This window comes from Artemia franciscana, chromosome 17 (genome assembly GCF_032884065.1).
Source record: "Artemia franciscana chromosome 17, ASM3288406v1, whole genome shotgun sequence".
In the NCBI taxonomy this organism is placed as follows: Eukaryota; Metazoa; Arthropoda; class Branchiopoda; order Anostraca; family Artemiidae; genus Artemia; species Artemia franciscana.
Genome location: NC_088879.1, coordinates 19444220 through 19468102, shown reverse-complemented (window position 1 = coordinate 19468102; position 23883 = coordinate 19444220). Strand labels below are relative to the sequence as shown.

The 23883-nt window shown below is 34.3% G+C and overlaps 1 long non-coding RNA gene across 1 annotated transcript; it reads right to left on the bottom strand.

The window, feature by feature from the left end:
• Positions 1-840: 840 nt before the first annotated feature.
• LOC136037966 (uncharacterized) lies at positions 841-22720 on the bottom strand. Its single transcript, XR_010620092.1, has 4 exons — positions 22626-22720; positions 19097-19199; positions 8404-8539; positions 841-1277 (listed from the first exon to the last, which is right to left on the bottom strand). It is a non-coding gene; the product is annotated as an uncharacterized LOC136037966 (long non-coding RNA).
• Positions 22721-23883: the final 1163 nt, after the last annotated feature.

Here is a 23883-nt window from a genome sequence, read left to right as displayed (position 1 = left end):
CATCTTATTACCCCGTATTATATTCAGCTGTCTGTCTGATTTGAAAGTCGTGACCAATAGTAGTAGTTGCGATAACAATCTTAAACAATTGATTTTAAGCGTTGATTGGGGTAGTTTTTTATGCTGGCTTCTTTTTCATAGTCAAACATTGAGAATTATTTAAAATATGTTACCTCAACAACACCACCTGATACTGAAAAAGTGCCAAATCATGGACAGTGCAATAGATTCTATAGATAGCTATAAAAATCTTAAGAGGATTGATTTTCCTGTACTGCTTGCTGGAGCTGCAGTAATAAAGAAGTCTTCAAATTAAAAACTTGGGTAGGAAAACCAACTCGATTCTACATTTTGAGTAATAGGTGGGGATGAGTAAAAGAAAGTAGAGATAGGAAGGAGGTCCGAGTAGAATCATTCTATAAAAACTTTGATCTCGTGACTGACAAACGAAGCAACAACATGATTTAAGTTAAAGTTGAGGAAATTAGCTCAGTATATGAAGTTATCCTTCTTAGGCCACTTTTTTAAGAAACCTGAGTAAAAGCTTGCAGACAGACGCAAATCGTGAATCAGATTGTTCTTGTTATAATTTGTAGGCATATACACGTTGATTACTACATGAGCTTCAACCTTTGCTGAATCAACCTTTTAATCAGGGTTCCTTAAGTAATTACAAATAAAAAAAAAGTTTTTTTAACAGCAAGTAAGGAGCGACATTAAAACTTAAAATGAACAGAAATTATTCCGTATATTAAAAGGGTGGTTCCCTCCTCAACACCCCGCTCTTTACGCTAAAGTTTGACTCTTTGTTACAACTCTACTTTTTAAAACAATAATAAATACATAAAAGATAAAAGTTATATATTTTAAATCAGCAAAATCAGTATATTTAAAATTTTTCAATTTATTTTCTTGACTCAGGGTGCAATTTCTTGGTTGAGTAGACTTCACGAAGAGCAGAAGAGCTGGGATGAGCAGTAAATTCGTTTAACAAAGGATGAGCAAAAAATAAAATTAGTTAAAAAATGTTAAGGGCTCTATTTCTTTTAAAATATGAAAAAGAAGAAGAAAAAAGGCATAAACAAAAATTTTACAGAGAATGAAATGAATTTAAGGTTGAAAGCCCTTGGTTTTATTTTAACTTTAACATTACAAGAAGCCTGGTCTGTTGCAACGCCTTTCTCTGTGAAAATTAAGGCTATCACACAAAAAGACGGCAACAGTGTACAGGCTTAAACAGTTTTACTGCAAAATTTACTGCTCAGCTACTGCTTAGCCTAGAAAAGAAAAAGGACATTAATCGATTAGAGATAAAAGACATGTAAAGAAGTGATAAAATAAATAAATAAACAAAGAACAGATCATTACTTTAAAGGAGCAATTTGAATGGGTCATCGGGTTAAGATCATAATTCTGACCCGGGTACAAGGAAGACTACAACCGCCACTAGTGATTTTTAGGCATTCTTTTCAATTAACCTATTATTATGCTAAAAAACTGTCATTGTATCAAGTATCAAGATTCAAAACCTATTGCATTCGTTGTTTTTCTTTGACAGAATTTGGAGTGTTGTCAAACAAGGGAATCAATTTTTTTCCTATGCAAGTTTTTGGCATGCTATTTTTCTGAAGTCCTGTGGTTTTAACCCTTCAACGTAATTCGACATATCCATTATCCTTACACATCTAAGCTTCAGCTCTACCTATACACAAAATTTCGTTAAAAAATTGGTTTTTTGAAGATTGAAAAATAAGTTGAAAATATGCCAGATAAAAAAATTTTATTTATTGCAAAATAAAATTTTGCGAAAAATTTTAATATTGCGAGATAAAACTTGCAAAAATTTATTTTTGCAAGTTTCCCATTATCACCTCAAACCCCTAAAAAAATTTAGTGGTTCTTATTTTACGACAAACAACAAGATAATTTTCTTCACTTTTGAAGTTTCAGGCAGCTAAATAATCCTCGAAACGCACTGAAACTTTTCTAGGTCTGCAGTGGCACTGGTGTTCTTCCTTTCTTCTGTTTCTCTCCTCATTTGAATAATTTACCACAGATGATAAATGAGACCCAACAATTAGAGCAAATTATGTGGAAGTTGTTGAACATATGGTTTGTACATGCCTTTATTATTCTTTCCTACTTGTGTTCAGTTCTTATTATAACTTAGAACTTATTAAAACCGGTATTTCCAGAACCAGCGAAAAACCTTTTCTTTTTTCACTAGTTCATTCATGTAAAACAATTTTAACTTCTAGAATTTTTTTCCGATCCTAAAGAATTAAAAATGTTCAGTTTTCTACTAAATTTGATACGAAATACAAAATGGGAATCAAACTTTCTCACAAAGAAAAGGGCTGTTTATTGTTCTCCAAACTCGATGCGCAACAGATGAGAACCAATATTTCACTCTGCCGTTATTGGTATGTAAAATAAAATTGATTTATATTAAAACAAATTAACTTTTTTAATATATAAGAGAACTTTAATATGAGAACCAAAGGAGAAGCAAAAACTTTTGTGATTTGACTTGCATCTCAATGTTATCCTTTTCATAAGTCTTGAACCCCCCAAAAAATGATACCAAGTCTCTCCATCACTAAATTCACAAACTGAACAATTTCTTTTATCAATTCTAAATAAAAATGAATTTAATTTACAATCAAACAGTTCGTGGTAACGAACTGTAGTAAGGAGCGACCCGGCTCAATAGTAAACGTAACTCTAAAAAACTGCATTTTGATGCTAAAAGATATATCAAAAGATAAAAGTGTTTTATTTAAAGACAAAAGAGTTTGTTTTCCACAGCAAAATAGAATTATCCTTGATATTAGGGCTTCTATCCCCCCCCCCCTTTGAGGATAAAGTACAGCTTTAAATGGATCAATTTTGGAAACTGTCATTTTTATTTAAAATCTACGTTGTTGCAATAAAAGAACTACCCCCCACAGCATCCATATTCCACTGTTAACCCTAAAATTTCCCTTTCAGTGGGATATAATAGATTAATTACTGGTTCCAAATCGCTATGAACATAACCCGAGCCTAAAACGTACTTTTGAGGCTTGTCTTCTCCCCCCCCCCCATCCGCTACAATACTACAGATTAAAGTTAGTCTGTATTTTCCGACAAACTTGCTTTTCGCATTACTAAATCAAAAAGTGCTACTTTATATCTGGGTGTTTCGAAGGTTTTGCCCCCCCCCCGAAAAAAAAATTATGTGTACGTGCCTGGGTTCAGGGGAGGAGGCTATATGGGAGGATCTTTCCTTGGATGAATATTTCATGGGGAAGAGAAATTCAATGAAAAGGGCGCAGGATTTTCTAGCATTACTATTTAAAAAAAAAACAATGAAAATATAAACATGAAAGTTTTTTCAATTGAAAGTAAGGAGAAGCATTAATACTTAAAACAAACAGAGATTATTACGCATATGAGGGGTTCTAAAAATACTTTAGCACAAAGAGCGATGTATTTAGGAGGAGATAAATACTTCGCTCTTTATGCTAGCATTATTTTTAGTAATTTCAACTATTTATTCTACGGCCTTTCTGATTCAGGGGTCATTCTTAAAGAATTGGGACAAAACTTAATATTTAGTGTGAAGAGCGAGGTATTAACGAGGGGACAAACCCCCTCATATATATAATCAAAAATACAATAATATTAAAGTTAGTTGCGTAAGTTAATTCTTAAGTTATGAATATTTTTTTACTAATAAAAACGTTTGTTAAAAATTAAAAGTTCTAGTTGCCTTTTTCAGTAACCGAAAAATTGGAGGGCAACTAGGCCTCCTTCCCCACCCCTTATTTCTCAAAATCGTCTGATAAAAACTAAGAGACATTTAGCCAAAAAAAAAGAATTAATATGCAAATTTCGTTTTCATAATTTATGTACGCAGAGCCAAAATCAGACATGCATTAATTCAAAAACTTTCAGAAATTAAATAAAAAAAAAACAAGTTTTTTGAAATGAAAGTAAGGAGCGACATTAAAACTTAAAACGAACAAAAATTACTCCGTATATGAAAGGGGCTTTCCTCCTCGACACCCCGCTCCTTGCGCTAAAGTTTGATTCTTTCTCGCAACTCTTACATTTTAACAAACAACAGACAAACCGTGGCACGACCGCAAAGGGGGGGGGGATTCTGTTCTAAAGGATCTAAACGACGAATCAAAAGCAGGTAATATTATCAATATAAAAACACCAAAAACTGCAACTACTAATTTTGCGGAAGCTTTAAGGCTCAAGACCCCTCTCCTTTAGAAAAATTGCTAAAAACCTTTCCAAGAAGTAGTTATAAACTCTTCTCAATTGTTCTTCTGTTGGTGCTTTTGTTAAATTATAAAACAACAAGTTTGATAGATTTGTCCGTCAGTCCGACTAATAAAATATGTTTCTAGTATACAACAAAAATTGCTTAAACATATTTTTTTAAACATAAAAAAAGCTAGTCCAAAAGCTAATTTCAAGCTCACTTGCGTCGAAGCGGCCAGTTTTTCACAAGTTGGTTGCCTCGTTTTTATGGCAATGCCAGTATTGGAATACTACATAAGTATTATAATTAGAACACTAGTATTCACGAATACTAGTATTATAAAAAACACTCGTATTATAATCAAGAACACTAGAAACATTGCAGTTTCAGATCAAGACGGTTGAAACATCACAACTGTGTAAAATTAATGTTTTCCTAATATATGGGGCAATTGGGCAAATCTTATGGGAGATTCTTCCTGTGGGTAGGTACGGGTGAAATGAACATTTTCCCCTTAATTGCAATTCTGGAGAATACTACACTGCAAAATGTCATTTTGGAAAATGACTTTTCCTCTTTTAGCTCTCTCTAAAGCGTAAATTAACTATCGGTTACTCGGTTTCCTATCGGTACTCGTCAAAATCAATTTGAAAACTTTTTAAGTTCCATATGACCACTCAGGTGTTTCACATTTCTTCCAAAAATCCACTTCCTTTGGACTCGGAAAGCTTTCCCCAATCCCTTGCACTTTACCGAAAGTAAGGAACAAACCAAAACTTAAAACAAACATATATTCTGCATATGAAGGGGGTTGTTTTCTCTTCAATGTCTTACTCTTTACTCTATATTTTGACTCTTCCTCACAACTCTACTTTTTAAAACAATGAAAACTTTAGCGTAAAGAGCGAGGCGTTGAGGAGGGGACAGCCCTTTTTACATACGGAATAATTTCTGTTCGTTCTTTATTTAATTTCTGTTCGTTCTTTATTTAATTTAGTTCTTTATTTTTATTAATTAAACTCTCTCTCGATGTTCTAGGGCCATTATTTCAATAAGACCCCCCCCCACCCTGGAAAAAATACAAACAAAACAAAAACAAATAAACACATATCCGTGATCTGTCATCTGGCAAAAACAGCTAAATTCCACGTTTTTACAGAGAAGCTGGAAACTTCTACAGTTTGGTGTACCAGTACTCTGGTACACCAAATCTGATCGTGTGGTTTTCGTTAAGATTCCTGGAATTTTAAGGGGTATTTCTCCAACCCTTATTTCAGAAATCGGGTAAATTTTGCTAGGCCCGTAACTTTTGATGGGTAACACTAAACTTTATGAGACTTATATATCTTAAATCAGCATAATAATTGAATTCTTTTGATGTGTTTGTTGATATTGAAAATCAGTTTTTAGAGTTTTGGTTACTATTTTAATCTTTCAGTTCAAAAAACTTATTTTCCTAAATTTTGATTTCTGATTGTTAATCAGATCATGCCATATAATCCGGCTCCCTCAAGGTGGTTTCAGGCACCATCCTCTGTCCCCACTCTGCACCCACCGACACTCTTTCATAACTAATTATTGAAAAAAAAACAAAAACTTATTATTCTTATTAAACAGCCATTCTGCTTCAGGAGTTACTCTTAAACAATTGGGACGAAAAATTCAAAACTTACAATTAATTAAAAGTATACATATGCTAAAGTTTATGTATACTATATACTAAACTATATATGTATGCTATATACTGAACTATACTAAGGTATACGCAATAATTTCTGTCCATTTTAAGTTTTGATGTTGCTTCTTACTTCCAGTTAAAAAATAACTTTTTTTTAATTTAATTTTTAATCGTGCTCTCAAATAATGCCGGGAAATCTGGCTCCTCTCCATGAAAAATCCCTTCCTCCACGGAAAAACTCCACCGTGGAAAGCTCCTTTCATATGAAAAAAAAAACTCCCCCCTCCAGGGAAATTCCTCCAAGACAATTACATTCTGGCTGAAAATTCCACCCAGAAACTTTCTTGGGGCGATCTCAGGTGAAAAATATTTCTTGAGCACTTTCATTTGAAAAAGACTAATTTCTGATTGTTTTTAACATCAGACCGGTAATCCCCTACGTGAAAAGTTTCCCAACAAAAAGCCAACAAAAGAGTATTTTCTAACATTGTTTAGGGGGGGGGGGTACAAAACAAACTTTTAAAAACGTATCGAAAATGTGAAATTGACATCTACGCCCTTATGATTTCTGGTTTACACTGTTATTCTGAACTTAAGAATAACGCTAAATCCCAAAATGAGCAGAATCTACTCCATACAGGAGGGGATTGCCCCTTTCTTGTCCTCACCTCCACTTCAAGGTCAAAAAACTTCGCAATGTGCTCATTCCATCAGAAATTAATATTTCTAGTCCTTTTTTGTAGTCCAAGGGGATTGGGGACCAACCAGCTACGTGGGGATGATACTTTCCACGGGGAGGAGGTATTTTCCGTTTTTTCTGGAGAAGAGTATTTTCCGTAGGGGATTATTTACCGCATGTTTTTTTTTTGGGGGGGGAGAGGGGTTAAACACCAGCCAGCAAAAAAGGAAAAGAAAAGATAGAAAAAAAGGCCGCTAATATCTTTAGATGCGTCAAACGAGACATGCTCAATGCTGGTAAAAGCCAGAGTAAAACAGAAACGTCTACAATTAGAAAAAAGGAATTGCAATTGACCAAGTGAAGAAGAGAAGGTGAAAATCAGAATTGCTCGTCAGTAAAACTAAAAGTAATTAAAATATAACCTGCATTAGGCTGGACTCTTTTTACCTGGACGGGATTGGAGTAGCTCAAATACATTTGGTTTGCTTTTTTTGTGCGGGAGGGGGAGGGGGGGGTCAATTGTTTTTGGTTTTCCTTTTTAAAAAATCTTGTTTCTAGTTTTCTTATCTCCTGTTGCACTGTTCTTGAGGTTCCATACTTCCAGTTTCGTATTGCTTTCGTTCTTATTTTTTTTGTACTAATATGAATGAATAAATAAATCTTAAAACGAATACAGCTAAAATTGAATATGTAAATCAAGTTTAAAATGAACAATTTTTTTTTACTATTGTAGAATAAATGAAACCAAAACGAACAGAAACTAAATAAACAATCATAGCCAACAAACATACAACATGTGCTAACATAAATGAATGAATAAATTTTGAACTGATTGGGTTTTCAGCAGTTGACATAATTATAAGTTAAATATTAAGTTTAACCTTATTTCTTCCTGAGACCGATCAAGACGAATTTAGTTTCACTATAAGAACTTAGCTACTACCTCATTTCCTAAATTTAGAAATCTAAAGCCTACTACGTCATTGGCACTTCACTGAAAGCGAATTATATCACAAATATTCTCTTTTCCAGTCATTACAGCATTCAAATGAAAATACATATTACAACTATTAAAATTTTACTTATTTAATTTTGTTTATTAAAGAAAATTACTTTTTCAATTTTATTTATTCAATTAGAGTTAAACCTTTAGCCTCCTTATATTATTAAAAAAAAAAAAAAAAATGTTTTTTTTAACTGAAAGTAAGGAGCGACATTAAAACTAAGATTTGATTTGTTATGCAATAAAAAACAGGCAAATCCATCTCATTAAATTTTTAATGTAAACTTTAATTTAATATTTACCACACAACTACTTGGATATATTTGAGAGAATTAAGACGGTCAGAATCCACTTTTGTTTTTGAAACTATAATAAAAACATTTCTATAACATTTTGTGCAAATTTCAGTTTTAGATTTTTATATGTTTCAAAATGAATTCTAAATTTATAAAAAATATTCTTTTTATACGCTAATTATGTTTTCTTTATTTCTTTTCGGTTGTTATTGATTGAAGTCAAGCAAAGAGTTTAATTATGCAAAGAGGTGCATACTTGCGTATCAGCTAGCATAAAGTACCTCAGATAAATATTGTCGTGGTTGGAAAGAAAAGGGCGCCTGAAGCCTTAATATGTCTGACTTTTAAAAGCATGGGGGGGGGGGGCCTTTGAGGAATTATTCACCTCTGAAGAGCATCCATAAGTATCAGGCATTGAATACAACACAACCACCAGATCAAATGCTTGATTTACCGATTGATTAACAAAATTGTAAGAAAATTGCTTACCTTTCCCTATTTCTTGTACAACCATAAAATTCCAAATTTCATTAAAACTCATCCCAATGCAGATGGGGGCAAGAACTATAAGAAATCCGGGTAGATACATCTGACCAGGCTTGCCACTCAAAGAAAAATGGTCAAACTAAAAAAGAAAAAAACTAAAATTTGACGTAAAAAAAAAACAACGAAAAAACGAAAGTAAAACCTGTAATAAAAAAAAAAAAGGAACACCAGAGCAACGCGAAATCAGGCTTGCGGTTCAAAGAGAAAGGGCCAGATTAGGAATGTCAAATTCATGTCATCAGTTCAATCCAAATATGACATAGTGTTGCCGGGACCCAGAACACAAGGGACAATGAGAATAAATATATAGGTGCCTACCTTGTGCCATGCTGGGGCCCGAAAGCACGCGGTGGCAAAGACCGGGTCTACTGTTAGAACACAACAGACAATGAGTATCAATATATGGAAGCCTGCCGCGTGTCATACTTGGGCCCGTTGGCGAAGCCACCGTGACCCAGCACTGTCTGCGGTTAAAACAAAAGGGAGAATTATCCATATATAGAAGCCTGCCGTGTGCCATGCTGGGGCCCTGCGGTGAAGCCACTGCGACCTAGCTAGTACGTAATAAAAATATAAGAATATAGAAGTTTGTTACGTAATTTAATTCTTAAGTTACGTATATTTATTACTAATAAAAACATTCATTAAAATTGTAAGATTTAGTTGCCTTTTTTGGTAACCAAAAAATTGGAGGGTAACCAGGCCTCCTCTCCCATCCCTCTTTTCTCAAAATTGTCTCATCAAAAGTAAGCGGAAGCCATTTAACAAAAAAAAAAATTAATATACAAGTTTCATTTTAATAATTTATATGCAGAGCCAAAATCAAACATGTATTAATTCTAAAACGTTCAGAAATTAAATTTAAAAAAACTAGTTATTTTAAATGAAAGTAAGGAGCGACATTAACACTTAAGACAAATAGAAATTACTACGTGTATAAAAGGGGCTGTTCCCATCTCAACACCCCGCTCTTTACGCTAAAGTTTTTACTGTTTAATAAAGTAGAATTAAAAAAAGAGTCAAACTTTAGCATAAAGAGTGGGGCGTTGAGAAGGGAACAGCCCCTTTCATACAAGAAGTAATTTCTTTTCGTTTTTAGTTTTAATGTCGCTCTTTACTTTCAGTTTAAAAAAAAACTAGTTTTTTTATATCTAACAGTTTGTGGGAACAAACTGGAGCAAGGAGCAGCCCAGCTCAAGAGTAATCGAAACTCGATGCCAATACTTACATCAAAAGAATTGCATTTTAATGCTGATTTAAATATATATAAGTTTCATCAAGATTAGTCCTACCCATCAAAAGTTACAAGCCTGAGAATATTTGCCTCATTTTGGAAAATAGGGGGAAATACCTTCTTAAAACTCCTACAATCTTAACGAAAATCACACCATCACATTCAGCGCATCATAGAACCTTATTGTAGAAGTTTCGAGCTCCTATCTACAAAAATGTGGAATTTCGCATTTTTTGCCAGAAGACAGATCACGGATCCATTTTTATTTATTTTTTTCTCCAGGGGTGATCGTATTGACTCAGTGGTCCTAGAATGTCGCAAGAGGGCTCATTCTAACAGAAATTAAAAGTTCTAGTGTTTGAAGTGACCAAAAATTGGAGGGCACTTAGGCCCCCTCCCACACTAATTTTTCCCTAAACTCATCAGATCAAAATTCTGAGATAGCCATTTTGTTTGCCATAGTCGAATAACTTAATAACTATGTCTTTGGGGACGAATTACTCCCCCACAGTTCCCGTGAGATTGGCAGCAAGTTGCAAACTTTGGCCTGTGTTTCAAACAGTTTGTGGTAACGAGCTGTAGTAAGGAGCGACCCGGCTCAATAGTAGCCAAAACTCTAAAAAATTGAATTTTGATATTAATAGCTGCATCAAAAGAATCGCATTTTGATGCTGATTTTAAATATATAATTTTCATCAAGTTTAGTCTTACCCATCAAAAGTTACGAGCCTGAGAAAATTTGCCTCATTTAGGAAAATAGGGGGAATACCTCCTAAAAGTCGTAGGATCTTAACGAAAATGACACCATCAGATTCAGCGTATTAGAAAACCCTACTGTAGAAGTTTCAAGCTCCTATCTACAAAAATGTGGAATTTTGTATTTTTTGCCAGAAGACAAATCATGGGTGCCTGTTTATTTGTTTGTTTGCTTTTTTCCCCCAGGGGTCATCGTATCGACCACGTAGTCCTAGAATGTCGCAAGAGGGCTCATTCTAACGGAAATGAAAAGTTCTAATGCCCATTTTAAGTGACCAAAAAAATTGGAGGGCATCTAGGCCCCCTCCCACGCTCATTTTCTTCCCAAAGTCAACGGATCAAAATTTTGAGATAGCCATTTTGTTCAACATAGTCGAAAACCATAATAACTGTGTCTTTGGGGATGACTTACTCCCCCACATTCCCTGGGGGAGGGGCTGCAAGTTACAAACTTTGACCAGTGTTTACATATAGTAATGGTTATTGGGAAGTGTACAGACATTTTCAGGGGGATTTTATTTTGTTTGGGGGTGGGGCTGAGGAGAGGGGGCTATGTTAGAGGATCTTTCCTTGGAGGAATCTGTCATGGGGGAAGAAAAATTCAATGAAAAGGGCGCAGGATTCTCTAGCATTACTATAAGAAAACAATGAAAAATAAACATCAAAACGTTTTTTCAAATGAAAGGAAGAAGTAGCATTGAAACTTAAAACGAACAGAGATTATTACGCACATGATGGGTTCTAAAAATACTTTAGCATAAAGAGCGAGGTATTTAGGAGGAAATAAATGCCTTGCTCTTTATGCTAAAGTATTTTTAGTAATTTCAACTATTTATTCTACGGCCTTTTTGATTCAGGGGTCATTCTTAAAGAATTGGGACAAAACTTACGATTTAGTGTAAAGAGCGAGGTATTAACGAGGGTACATACCCCCTCGTATACATAATAAAATATAAGGTTATGAAAGTTTGTCACGTAAGTTAATTCTTAAGTTACGTATATTTTTTACTAATAAAAACGTTCGTTAAAAATTAAAAGTTCTAGTTGCCTTTTTAAGTAACCGAAAAATTGGAGGGCAACTAGGCCTCCTTCTCCACCCCTTATTTCTCAAAATCGTCTGATCAAAACTAAGAGAAAGCCATTTAGCCAAAAAAAGAATTAATATACAAATTTCATTTTAATAATTTATGTGCGGAGAGCCAAAACCAAACATGCATTAATTCAAAAACATTCAGAAATTAAATAAAAAAACTGATTTTTTTTAAGCTGAAATTAAGGAGCGACATTAAAACTTAAAACGAACAGAAATTACTCCGTATATGAAATGGGTTGTCCCCTCCACAATCCCTTGCTCTTTACGCTGAAGTTTGACTATTTGCCACAATTCTACTTTTTAAAACAATTAAAAATGAAAAAATTTTAAGGTCCAATCTACAAAATGTGGAATTTCGTATTTTTTGCCAGAAGACAGATCACGGGTGTGTGTTTGTTTGTTTTTTTCCCATGAGTGATCGTATCAACCAAGAGGTCCTAGAGTGTTGCAAGAGGGCTCATCCTAACGGAAATGAAAAATTCTAGTGCTCTTTTTCAGTGACCAAAAAATTGGAAGGCACCTAGGCCCCCTCCCACGCTCATTTTTTCCCAAAGTCAACGGATTAAAATTTTTAGATAGCCATTTTGTTCCACATAGTCGAAAACCATAATAAATATATCTTTGGGGACGACTTACTCCCCCACAGTCCCCGTGGGATGGGCTACGAGTTACAAACTTTGACCAGTGCTTACATATAGTAATGGTTATTGGGAAGTGTACAAGCGTTTTCAGGAGGATTTTTTGGTTGGGGGGAGGGGTTGATAAGAGGGGGATATACTTGGGGAACTTTCCATCGAGGAATTTGTCATGGGGGAAGAGAACAAAGAATTTGTGGTTTGAACATCTCAAAATAATTATTGTGTTTTTAACTCCAACAAGCTCGTCCCCAAAGATATATTTATTATGGTTTTCGACTATGTGGAACAAAATGGCTATCTAAAAATTTTAATCCGTTGACTTTGGGAAAAAATGAGCGTGGGAGGGGGCCTAGGTGCCTTCCAATTTTTTGGTCACTGAAAAAGAGCACTAGAATTTTTCATTTCCGTTAGGATGAGCCCTCTTGCAACACTCTAGTACCACTTGGTTGATACAATCACTCGTGGGAAAAAAACAAACAAACAAACACACACCCGTGATCTGTCTTCTGGCAAAAAATTTTAATGAAAAATGGTAGTTTCCAAAATTGATCCATTAAAAGCTGTACTTTATCCTGAAAAGGGGGGATAAACGCCCTAATATCAAGGATAATTTTATTTTGCTGTGGAAAGCAGACTCTCTTTACAAAAAAAAATAACAGTAAAATCGCTAATTACTTCAAAGAGGGTAAAAAGTAAGACAGAAAATGGGTTAATAATTGGGCAGTGACTTGACCAGATAATTTCATGCTGTAAAATCCCCATGAAAGGCTTCACACATGTATCTAGATTCTTAATAAATGTCCTATTTTTGTCAGAAATCCCAAGAAACCATGGGGAAATTAAACATTTCACAAAATTTTGAGGGAGGGGGGGCAAAGGCCCTCCCCCTCCCTGCGTACGTGCCAGCGTTGATTATTAAATCCTACATTTGAATTTGCAAATTAAATTTTGGATAGAATTTGAATATACTTCAAAAATTGGCAGTGAATAGTAATATTGATGAAAAGTCCTAGCTAATATTATTTCTAAAGAACTTCGGTTGGATGAAAAGGTGTATTATTGTTTGTATGTATGGCAATTTTGTGAGACCTCTGATCTTCTATATAACTGAAGCCCTCACAGCCTCTAAAATAGTTTTTTTATTGATAAATATTTACATATTTTTTTAAATGTACTGAAGTACATCATATAAATAAAAACAGAAAAATATTACCATTTAAAATTACTGAAAACTAGGTTCATAGCAGTATTTGCCACCCCAAAGAAATTTTATGGCAGGGCTGATGATGAATTGCCTTGCTTATTCTACATCTGTAACAGCCAGCCCCAAAGCTCAGTTAGCAGCCTCCCCCCCCCCAGATAAAATTTTGCTTGTTACAGATATCGTGAAAACCACGATAGGCTCTACAGATCAATTGTCTACATAAAAGGATACTTGTTTTTAAAGCATATCCTTTGCCTTTTTGGTAGTAAGATATCAAATATTGTTCCCTTCCTCATTGACTGGAGGAAATCGGCTCCAACCTTGCCATCCCCCTCCTCTCTTTATAGCAATAGACAAGGGATAGCTAAAACTTTTATGGGTTAATATCAGTAATTATTAGAATACTTAATATTTCAGACATTCCAAACCCATAGCATAGTGTGAAAGAAATAAATAATGTAATTTAAATTTATCTAAATATAACTAAAACATTGTAATAAAAAAAGGGGGTAACCATGATATTCCTTGCTCTTTACGTTAATATTTTTTACCGCATAAAAAAAAGTTTTCATACTAATTAAACAGCATTTGTGTTTCATGAGTCATTCTTAAAGAATTGGGACAGAAATCAAACTTTAACATAAAGAAAGATATATTGTGGAAAGGATAGCCTCCCTCGTAAGACAGCTTTTTTAGTTATAAGTTTTAATATTGTTCCTTATTTTCAGCTGAAGAATTTTTTTACCTAATATCCTATTTTTTCCAAGTAATGCAGGGGAATGCAACTGCACGGAAAATTCTCTTCTCGAGTGATAAGAGGCAAGTAAAAGAATTGTTATTGCTAGTATCGACTCTAAAAATAAGGCATCTTTCTTGTCGTTGATGGCTTGCAAATAGAGAAAGGGTTAAACAAGCTCTTATCCATACCGGGCTGAAGCTGAAGGGTAGTGCTTCCCAGGTTGGGGAAGTTACTACGAGAAACAGAGACACCACCATTTGTTGCTTTGAGAAGGCTGACTTCTTCGAAAAACTGACTAAAATATTAAGCCCAAGGGACTCAAAAATTTTTCGGTTTTGCTGGCAACGAGCCTTTGTGGTCTGAGCCTTTATTGAGTTTTGTGAGTCAACCAATTACAGACGACTTCAACGAGATCAGTGAATTAAATAAATCTATCCACTCATTTAATAAACCATTTTCCTCACAAGACTGTTACTTTTGAAAAATCAGAAGAAAGGTGAACTCTAATGAGTTTTTATAAAATGTAAGTAACGTTTGCTGAATAGCCGAATACTTCCAGGAAATCTGAAAAAGGCGAATAGTAACTGATAGACAATAGAGTCTTGACTTGAAGCAGAAAACTTGATCAGCTTTCTAGTCTGAAATCAACCGTGTCTACTCATATTTAGTATAGTAATAGTTATTCAATTTATAATAATGTCAGCTTGCTTAAATTCTTCGCCTGATACAAAAGTAAATGTTAGACTAGAAGATCTTTTGATATAAACTAACTAATTAAAAGAAACATAAATGCATATAAAACGGGTTTCCTCGGCTACGATGTGGATATAATTCTAGATATTGGACACCGACGCTTGTCCTTTTCGAGCAACCGTCTAGGGCTAAACGGAGGTTGTCTGTGGTTGGTTTGGGACGATGTCCTAATGAAAGATTAAAGGAAAATTGAAATTTACTGGGAGGTTGTAAAGATGAATGATTTTAATAGATTAGGATGGAGGAGGGGTGTGCGCAACTGTATTGGCCTCAGGCAGCTTGTTGCTGTGTTGAGTTGATATTAGTAGTTTATGCATCGCTGCAGAGTCAGAAAAGTTAAATTCTTGTAGAAGGGGAAAATTTATGCCATGAAATTTTGTGGAAAACCCGGACTTAAGGACACCATGCAAATCCATGATAATAAAACTTCGAGGGTGGAAACATCCCTACAAATGCGTAATATTTCCCCAGGCATTCCCTAATCAAACGGTTCGTGCTAACAAACTGTAGTAAGAGGCGACCCAGCTCAATAGTAAACGAAACTCAAAAAAACAAAATTTTGATACTAAAAGATACATCAGAAGAATTAGATTTTTATGCTGATTTTAAATATATAAGTTTAATCAATTATAGTCTTTGTCATCAAAAGTAAAGGGCCTGAGAAAATTTACCTTATTTTGGGAAAAAAAAGGCGAAAACACTCCTTAAAATCATAAAATCTTAACAAAATCACATCATCGTATTCAGCATATCAGAGAGTAGCATAACAGCATATTAGAGAATAGCATAAGGGGCGTTGCCTCCTCAACGCCCCCCTCTTTACGCTAAAGTTTCTTACTGTTTTAAAAATAGAGTTAAGAGAAAGAGTCAAACTTTAGCGTAAAGAGCAAGGCGTTGAGGAGGAAAAGCCCCTTTCATATACGGGGTAATTTCTACTAATGTTACTCCTTACTTTCAATTGAAAAACTTTTTCATGTTCATTTTTTCATTGTTTTTTTTATAGTAATGCTAGAAAACTGTGCGCCCTTTTCATTGAATTACTCTTCCCCCATGACATGTTTCTCCAAGGAAAGATCCTCCCACATAGCCCCCTCCCCTCAACCCCACCCCCCAAACCAAAAAAATCCCTCTGAAAACGTAAGTACACTTCCCAATAACCATTACTGTACGTAAACAATGGTCAAAGTTTTTAACTTGTAGCCCCTCCCCCAGGGACTGTGGGGGAGTAAGTCATCCCCAAAGACATATTTTTATGGTTATCGACTATGTGGAACAAAATGGATATCTCAAAATTTTGATCCGTTGACTTAGGGAAAAAAATGAGGGTGGGAGGGGGCCTAGGTGTTCTCCAATTTTTCTGGTCACTTAAAAATGACACTAGAACTTTTCATTTCCGTTAGAATGAGCCCTCTTGCGACATTCTAAGACCACATGGTCGATACGATGGCCCCTGGGGAAAAAAAAAAACAAATAAACACGCACCCGTGATCTGTCTTCTGGCAAAAAATACAAAATTCCATATTTTTGTAGATAGAAATTTTCGCTACAGGGTTCCCTGATACGCTGAATGCGATGCTGTGATTTTCGTTAAGATTCTTTGACTTTTAGAGGTGTTTCCCCCTATTTTCTAAAAGAAGGCAAATTTTCTCAGGCTCGTAACTTTTGATGACAAACATTAAATTTGATATAACTTACATATTTAAAATCAGCATGGAAATTCGATTCTTTTGATGCATCTTTTAGCATCAAAATTCCGTTTTTTAGAGTTTTGTTTACTATTGAGCTGGGTCGCTACTGTTTGAAACAACTATTCAATAGTTGTAACTAGTAATCTGCCGTGATAAGTAGTTCTCTTTGACTCACTTTACTTAGCTTCTTCTTGTTTTTTAGTGAATCGTAGGGTATAGTTAAACTTTTGCTTAAATCCGTTCGCTTTCTTTCCTCAGAAGTTTTGTAAAAGAATGAACTTGAAAAAAAAAATTCTAAAAAAAAAAAAAAATATTATTCTTTTGAGTAGAAAAAGCCCAAAACAAGCCAAATTAAAAAACAATAAGCCCAGTTTCCCGCCCAAAGCCCGCCCCAGCCCAGAGAAATAAGCCACCGGGGCTTTCAAATTTGACACAATTCAAATTTGACACAGAGGCGGAGCGAAACAAAATTCAGCCAATGCCAAATAAAGACTTAATGCTTAAATCTTTCTGCCATTTGTGGCTAATCAATTACTTCATTTCTTTATCACTAAAAATCTTTACTTTTAGGTCTAATGCCTCGTTAAATGAGATCCAATATGTGATTACGGCATAGGCGTAGACAGAATTTTGTTTAGGGGGGGGGGGAGGAAAGCTGATTATGTGACAGAAAGAAGCTAAGATTATATCAATAGTTAACAAAAATTTACGTTGGTACCAAGATCTGTTTGACTCTTTCTCTCAACTCTACTTTATTAAACAGTAAAAACTTTAGCGTAAAGAGCACGGTTTTTTCGGTTACTTAAAAAGGCAACAAGAACTGTTCAGTTTAAACGAAAGTTTTTATTAGTAATAAATATGCTTAACATAAGAATTAACTTACGTAACGAGCTTCTATATTCTTATATCTTTATTATGTACTAGCTGGGTCCCGACAGCTTCACCGCTGGGCCCCAGCACGGCATGCGGTAGGCTTCAATATATGAATTCTTATTGTCCCTTGTGTTCTAATGCAGTTTTTTCAAAGATTTTTGATTATTATTAAAGCAAGTCAAATTTTTAACAATGATATCTATTAAGCTTCAAACTTTGGATTTCTGTGGCAGACTGGCACCAAGAGGAAGACACTGAGTTTGAACTATAGAGTAAACCACATAAGGGCCGGGGTCTAAAACATATAGAATAGGAGTCTAGGTACTCTCTCCCAAAAAATACAAAATTTATCTTTCTATGTTTTTAAGACTATTCTTACACAAAATTTAGTCGAATCTCGGTATTTTTCAAGCAGTTCTTAACAAAAGGTTGTTATGAATGAAGCTCTTTGAGAAGCACTCAACTAGGCCTACTTTAAAGTCTACATATGAGCACGCCTACTGTCAAATAGTACCATGTTTTGTCCAATTTCTTTATTACTAGGCTGCTGCTACTAACAAGAGGGATCATTTTATCGGATATCAAAAGTTATAATGCCCTATTTGAGTAACAAGTGATGACCTTTACCCATTGCTAACATATAGTACTGGTTATTGGGAAAGTGCAGATATTCTCGGGGATGGGTCTGGTGGAGAACTTTTTTTGGGGGAAGGGCATGGGAGGAAGAACTGGATTTCCTAGCATTAATTGAAAAACTATCAGAAATTAAATCAATTTCTGTCTTGTAATTCTGTCTGCCCAAAATCTCTTAAAATCATTATTTAATTTTTATTCTGCGCCCAGTAAGACTCAATTCTACTCCTTAACACACAAATTTGTATTTCTAAATTATATTATAAAACGAACAGAAATTACTCCGTATAGAAATGGGTTTTCCCCTCCGCAATCCCTCGCTCTTTACGCTAAAAATTTTAATTGTTTTAAAAATTAGAATTGTGGCAAAGAGTCAAACTTTAGCGTAAAGAGCGAGGGATTGCGGAGGGGAAAACCCATTTCTATACGGAGTAATTTCTGTTCGTTTTAAGTTTTAATGTCGCTCCTTACTTTCAGTTAAAAAAATTTGTTTTTTATTGAATTTCTGAACGTTTTTAATCAATGCATGTTTTGATTTTGGCTCTCCTTGGAGGAATAATTAAAACGAAATTTGCAGATTTTTTTATTTTTGGCTAAATGGCTTTCTCATAATTTTGAGAAAAAACAGCATGGGAGGAAGCCTAATTACCCTCCGATTTTTTGGTTAATTAAAAAGGCAACTAGAACTTACCCATATTAACCATATCTATTTAAAATTCCCTATCACATACTTGCTGACTACCCCCTGACAAATATTTTGGCCCAAGCCACCAACATTCCAGAATAAATGAGTGGTAATACTATGTGATAAATCTATCACTCCCTCTTTCTTCCTCTATAATATATCCTCTCCCTCTCTCTTTCTCCTTATATAGCCTATATATTAACAGAATATACAATGGAAAAAATAAAATATTAAGACCTAGAAACTTTCTCTTTAGGTATTAAAGACCCACCTCTCAGTACAACGATTCGATATACTATCTTTGATATACTATCGAATTACTACCAATTGCTCATCTTACCTGCATCAATAATATCTCCATCCTGTTAATCAAAAAAAGATTTGCGACATCCAAACCACCATGTCGCTACATCTCTAGGAAAGGCTGGGTCTCCTTTATCCACCTTAAAAAAATATTTGGGACCAAATTAAGAGAATATTAAATCAGAAGTAGAATAAAGGTTGTATTTTCTCAACTTTGGTTAGTGACGTTTTTCAGTGTCATAAAACACAGATTTTTTTTAAAATAAAGGAGTAATTTTCTGATATGAAAGTAAGGCTAGAATTAACTAATTGGAAAGACATTAACCAAGGTGACGTGTGACTTTTAGGACACCTTTGCAACCACGAATAGTTCTTTTGTTGCCACCAGGCAGATTTATATTTCCCTAGCAAGCGTCATAGAACATTTTTTAAGGTAAAACCCTGCTCTCTTTGGGTAGGGGACAGTAGATTGATTGATTACAAGTTAATGCAGCCAATTTATAGAATCTTAGCTGCTATCTATTTCTATTATAGTACCCGTTAAATGCCTACTTTTCAGTTCTTTTTACGCTGAGCACATCTTTTTATCTCCTTTGGATATTCTTCCTCTATATTTACAAGCAAAAAATGTCAATATTATTCTTAATTCAATAGTCTAGTACTAGATCACCCCACCTCTCTCTTTATTCCATCTATCTAATCCCACTATTTTATAATCTCTGAATGATGGATTTAATATATAGCTTTAAATAAGTATCTTGAATGCAAAACATGTCAATATTATTCTTCAAATGTTTCACCCTTGGGGAATTCTGACTGCTTAAGTTGTCATAATTTTCAGTTCTTGTCATGGTCGTCATTTTTTTGTCCTTAGAGCATACTTATTTGAAGCTATATATAAATCCATCATTCAGAGATTATAAAATAGCAGGATTAGATAGATGGAATAAAGAGAGGTGGGGTGATTATTGGAATTAATAAGGAAATCAATTATATCACAATTTGTTTGTCAATGCAGGAGGGTTATCAAATGGAGGTTGTTGGAAGCAAACTAAATCTTAAAAATAAAATGAAGCTGAATATATTCAATACTAATATACCAGACAGTAACTTACTCTGAAGTGACCATGAAAATTATAGATACAGTGCCTGGAGAGGAGAAACTATTGAATATAGGAGATTTAAATATGCACAATGGTCTTTGGTGTGGATGTGGAAATGATGATAGAAATGGAAAAACAATCCAAAGTTTCACTCCAAAAGTTTCAATAATAAGTGATAATGAATGTACCCAATATAGTGATCATTTTCCCATTTTGGTAGAGATTTCTCTAGATAATAGTATATACACAAATTATGAAGAACCTAGTAAAGTTAATTTGAAGAAAATTAACTGGGAAGCTTTTAAGAATAAATTACAAGAAACAGACGTCAAGTCACAAGTGAACTGTTATGAAGATGTCAATGGGAAAATAGAGACATTTCAAAATTCACTCTTAGGAATTGCACAAGAACTGACTCAATAGTAAAAGAGTTCCTAGTCACTGTAAACTGAGTTTTCAGTGGAACAATGAATGTACAATTGCAAAGAAACAGTTATTAGAGGCAAGAAGAAGGTACATGCAGTTCCCAAACTTTCTAATGTGTCAAAGACAATATGCAGCCTTTGGTCATCATTTATTGGGTCATCTGCTGTATTGATCCAACCAATCCCAATTTGATAAAAACACATATATTTAGAAATTTATTCAAATTTAAAATTCTTTAACTTAATCATGACAAACCAGTACTGGTAAAATGACAAACCAGTAACTTCTTACTATCTTGGAAAGCAGTTAGGTTAGAAAAATGAAACTTTCAGGGATGGGTCAACAGGCTGAAGTATATCCCAGGAAGGTATTTTAGAGTACCCACATCTACTCCTTCCCCCTCTAGAGGGCCCTGAAATTTGCCTACATGACAGGTCAATACCTATTGAAATTTTGACAAAACACTTTTTTACCTAAATTTTCAGCTACCAGTTGCTTTTTCTTTGCCTTTAGTTCTGAAAATACAATTTCTGTTATTTCAGTAGAATTCTGAGCCATATCAAATTTTTTTTTTCTTCAAAATTTAGGAAATGTATTAGCATTTCTTTAAAACCTTATAAATGGGATTGAGCAATGTGAAGCTGAAAACAATTTTGTTGTACTTCATTGAAGCAGAAGATCTATTTTGCAAGGTTTCACTTTTATAACACATATATTTTTAAAGGTCATCAAAGATTAGGACCCTCTAGAGGGAAAGAGAGTGGAGTTAGGTAGTTCAGAATACTTTCCTGGGACATAATTTGGCCTGTAAACCCATCCCTGAAAGTTTCATTTGGTAAAACTCTAGTTAATTGACTTCTTGCTATCTTGGAAAGAGTTTAGGTTAGGAAAATGAAACTTTAAGGGATAGGTCTACAGGCTAAATTATGTCCTGGGAGGGTATTTTAAAGTACCCACCTCTACTCCTTCTCCCACTAGAGGGCCCTGAAATTCGCCTATATGACAGGTCTATACAAATTGAAATTTTGACAAAACAACATTTTACCTTAATTTTCAGTTACTAGTTGCTTTTTCTCTGCCTTTAGTTATGAAAATGCAATTCCTGTTATTTGAGTAGAATTTGGATCTGTATCTATGTGTTTTTTTTTTCAAAATTTAGGAAATTTATTTGCATATCTTTAAAACCTTATAAAAAGGAATTGAGCAAAGTCATGAACCTGAAAATAATTTTGTTGTACTTCAATTAAGCAGAAGATATATTTTGCAGGGTTTTAATTTTATAACACACATATTTACAAAGGTCAGGGCCCTCTATAGGGAGGAGTGGAGGTAGTTGCTTCAAAATACCTTCCCAGTATAAACTTTAATCTGTAGATTCATCCCTGAAAGTTTCATTTTCTTAACCTAAACCCTTTCTGAGATAGCAAGAAGTCAATTAACTAGAATTTTACCTTCCCAACCTAACCCCTTTCCAAGATAGGCTAGCAAGAAGTCACTAAACTAGAATTTTACCTTAATGCTTATTACACCTTAAAAATGAATATATAATAAAACAATAAGTTTGAAAGTTTGATGCCATAGACATAGACAGACATTTTTTTTATTTTCATCCATGATTGGATGAAATGCCAATGATTTAACCCATTTAGGGACCAAAAAACTGAAGAGAAATTTGTTATTTTCAAGGATATATAGTGCTTAAAACAAAATGTAAACTAAACAGCCAAATTTGTAAATAACAAAAAAAAGCATGAAGTGGTAACCTATAGGCCTACTCTTTATTTTAAAGTAAGAAATATAGACTTTCCCATATTTACCAATAAGCCTTCTGTTTTACTTGATAAAGAATAATGAATTTAGATTCAGTACGCAATGCAGGGTATATATTTACACATTAATGGGGTGGAGTCTGACCTCTGTTAATAGGCTATAGGCTAATCATACACACCAAAGGCCAGCAGCTTTTGTTAACCATAGTATTCCATTAAAACAAGTCGACTATACATCTATAAAAGGTACAAAGAGCTTTATACTTACCAGTTTTATTTATTTTACTAGTCTCAGCCAGCCAAATGGCTGTCTGAAACGGCAGCCCAAGTGCTAAGACAAAATGTCGGAAAGCTTGATGATGGTGATAGAAGAATATCTGACCAGAGTTGCAACGTTTTCTGTCTCTGAATATGTTCCCTGAGTATCGTAAATGTCAAACTTAAGCCCTGACTTAATTGATGTGTCGGCTTGCCTTTAATTGGTTGATTAAATAAGCCGTGGCTTTTTGACTTAAATATAAAGAATTGTCAATTTATTCATATTAGCAAAATGAATCCTTGTCAATTCTATTTTCTTTGAAGCCATCCAATCCTCTTTGTAAATAACGAGTGAGATTTTTTATTTACGGTGAACTAAATTTCAGCACCCATGCTAAGAAATCTGTGGCTAATTAAGTATAACCTTTCCAATTCGTCTCCTAAAGCCATAAGCCTTCCGTGTGATGGACTTGTTGGTTTTAAGCTCGAAGCTATAATTTCTATATCCTTCCTATATTAAAAAAAGCATACAACAGTTTTGAAAGACGTGCCACCAAACTTATATCCAGGAGGTAGAAGCTTTTCTACCCTTGAAGACTAGCTAACCTAGCTCTCCAGACAATTTTATAAAGAAGAAATAGATATGATTCTATGCAGCCAATAATAACCTATGAGCTCAGCTATGCGAGAAACGGACAATCAAGATAAACTGATAATTTCCCCGATGCTGAATTTTGTTCAAAGGAGTTTTAACACGGGAATTAATAAAGATGACATTATCCGTTATGGTTTGGCTTCTTTTGATAGCACTGAAATTTTCAAAGTGAAGCATAATCTTTGAAATAAGATTTTAGCAAATGACTGGGTCTTTAAGTGGTTAGGAACTAATGTAAAACTTAATAATCTGAAAACATTTTTGACCCTTTCAGCAAATGTCATGCTAATACTACCTATGTCCCCAATTTCAAAGTTTACCATCCAGCCGATGTACCCTATATTCCAGAAATGACTTACTCTCACCCCTCATCTAAAGGTAATACGTGTGAGCAACTTCTTTATGTCGTTTCGACTCAGTTGGCTGGTTACATTGAATACTTTCCTAAGCTTTCATCAGGTGCGATGGTGAATTCAATAATCTCTGATGACAATAAACATGATGACTCTGTCGCAATAAACAAGTTACCTGCTGAAGTGAAAAATCCAGCAAGGTGTAAAAAATTACTTGATAAGCTTTCTGGTCATGATTAAATGACTAGTGTCTAGGCAAA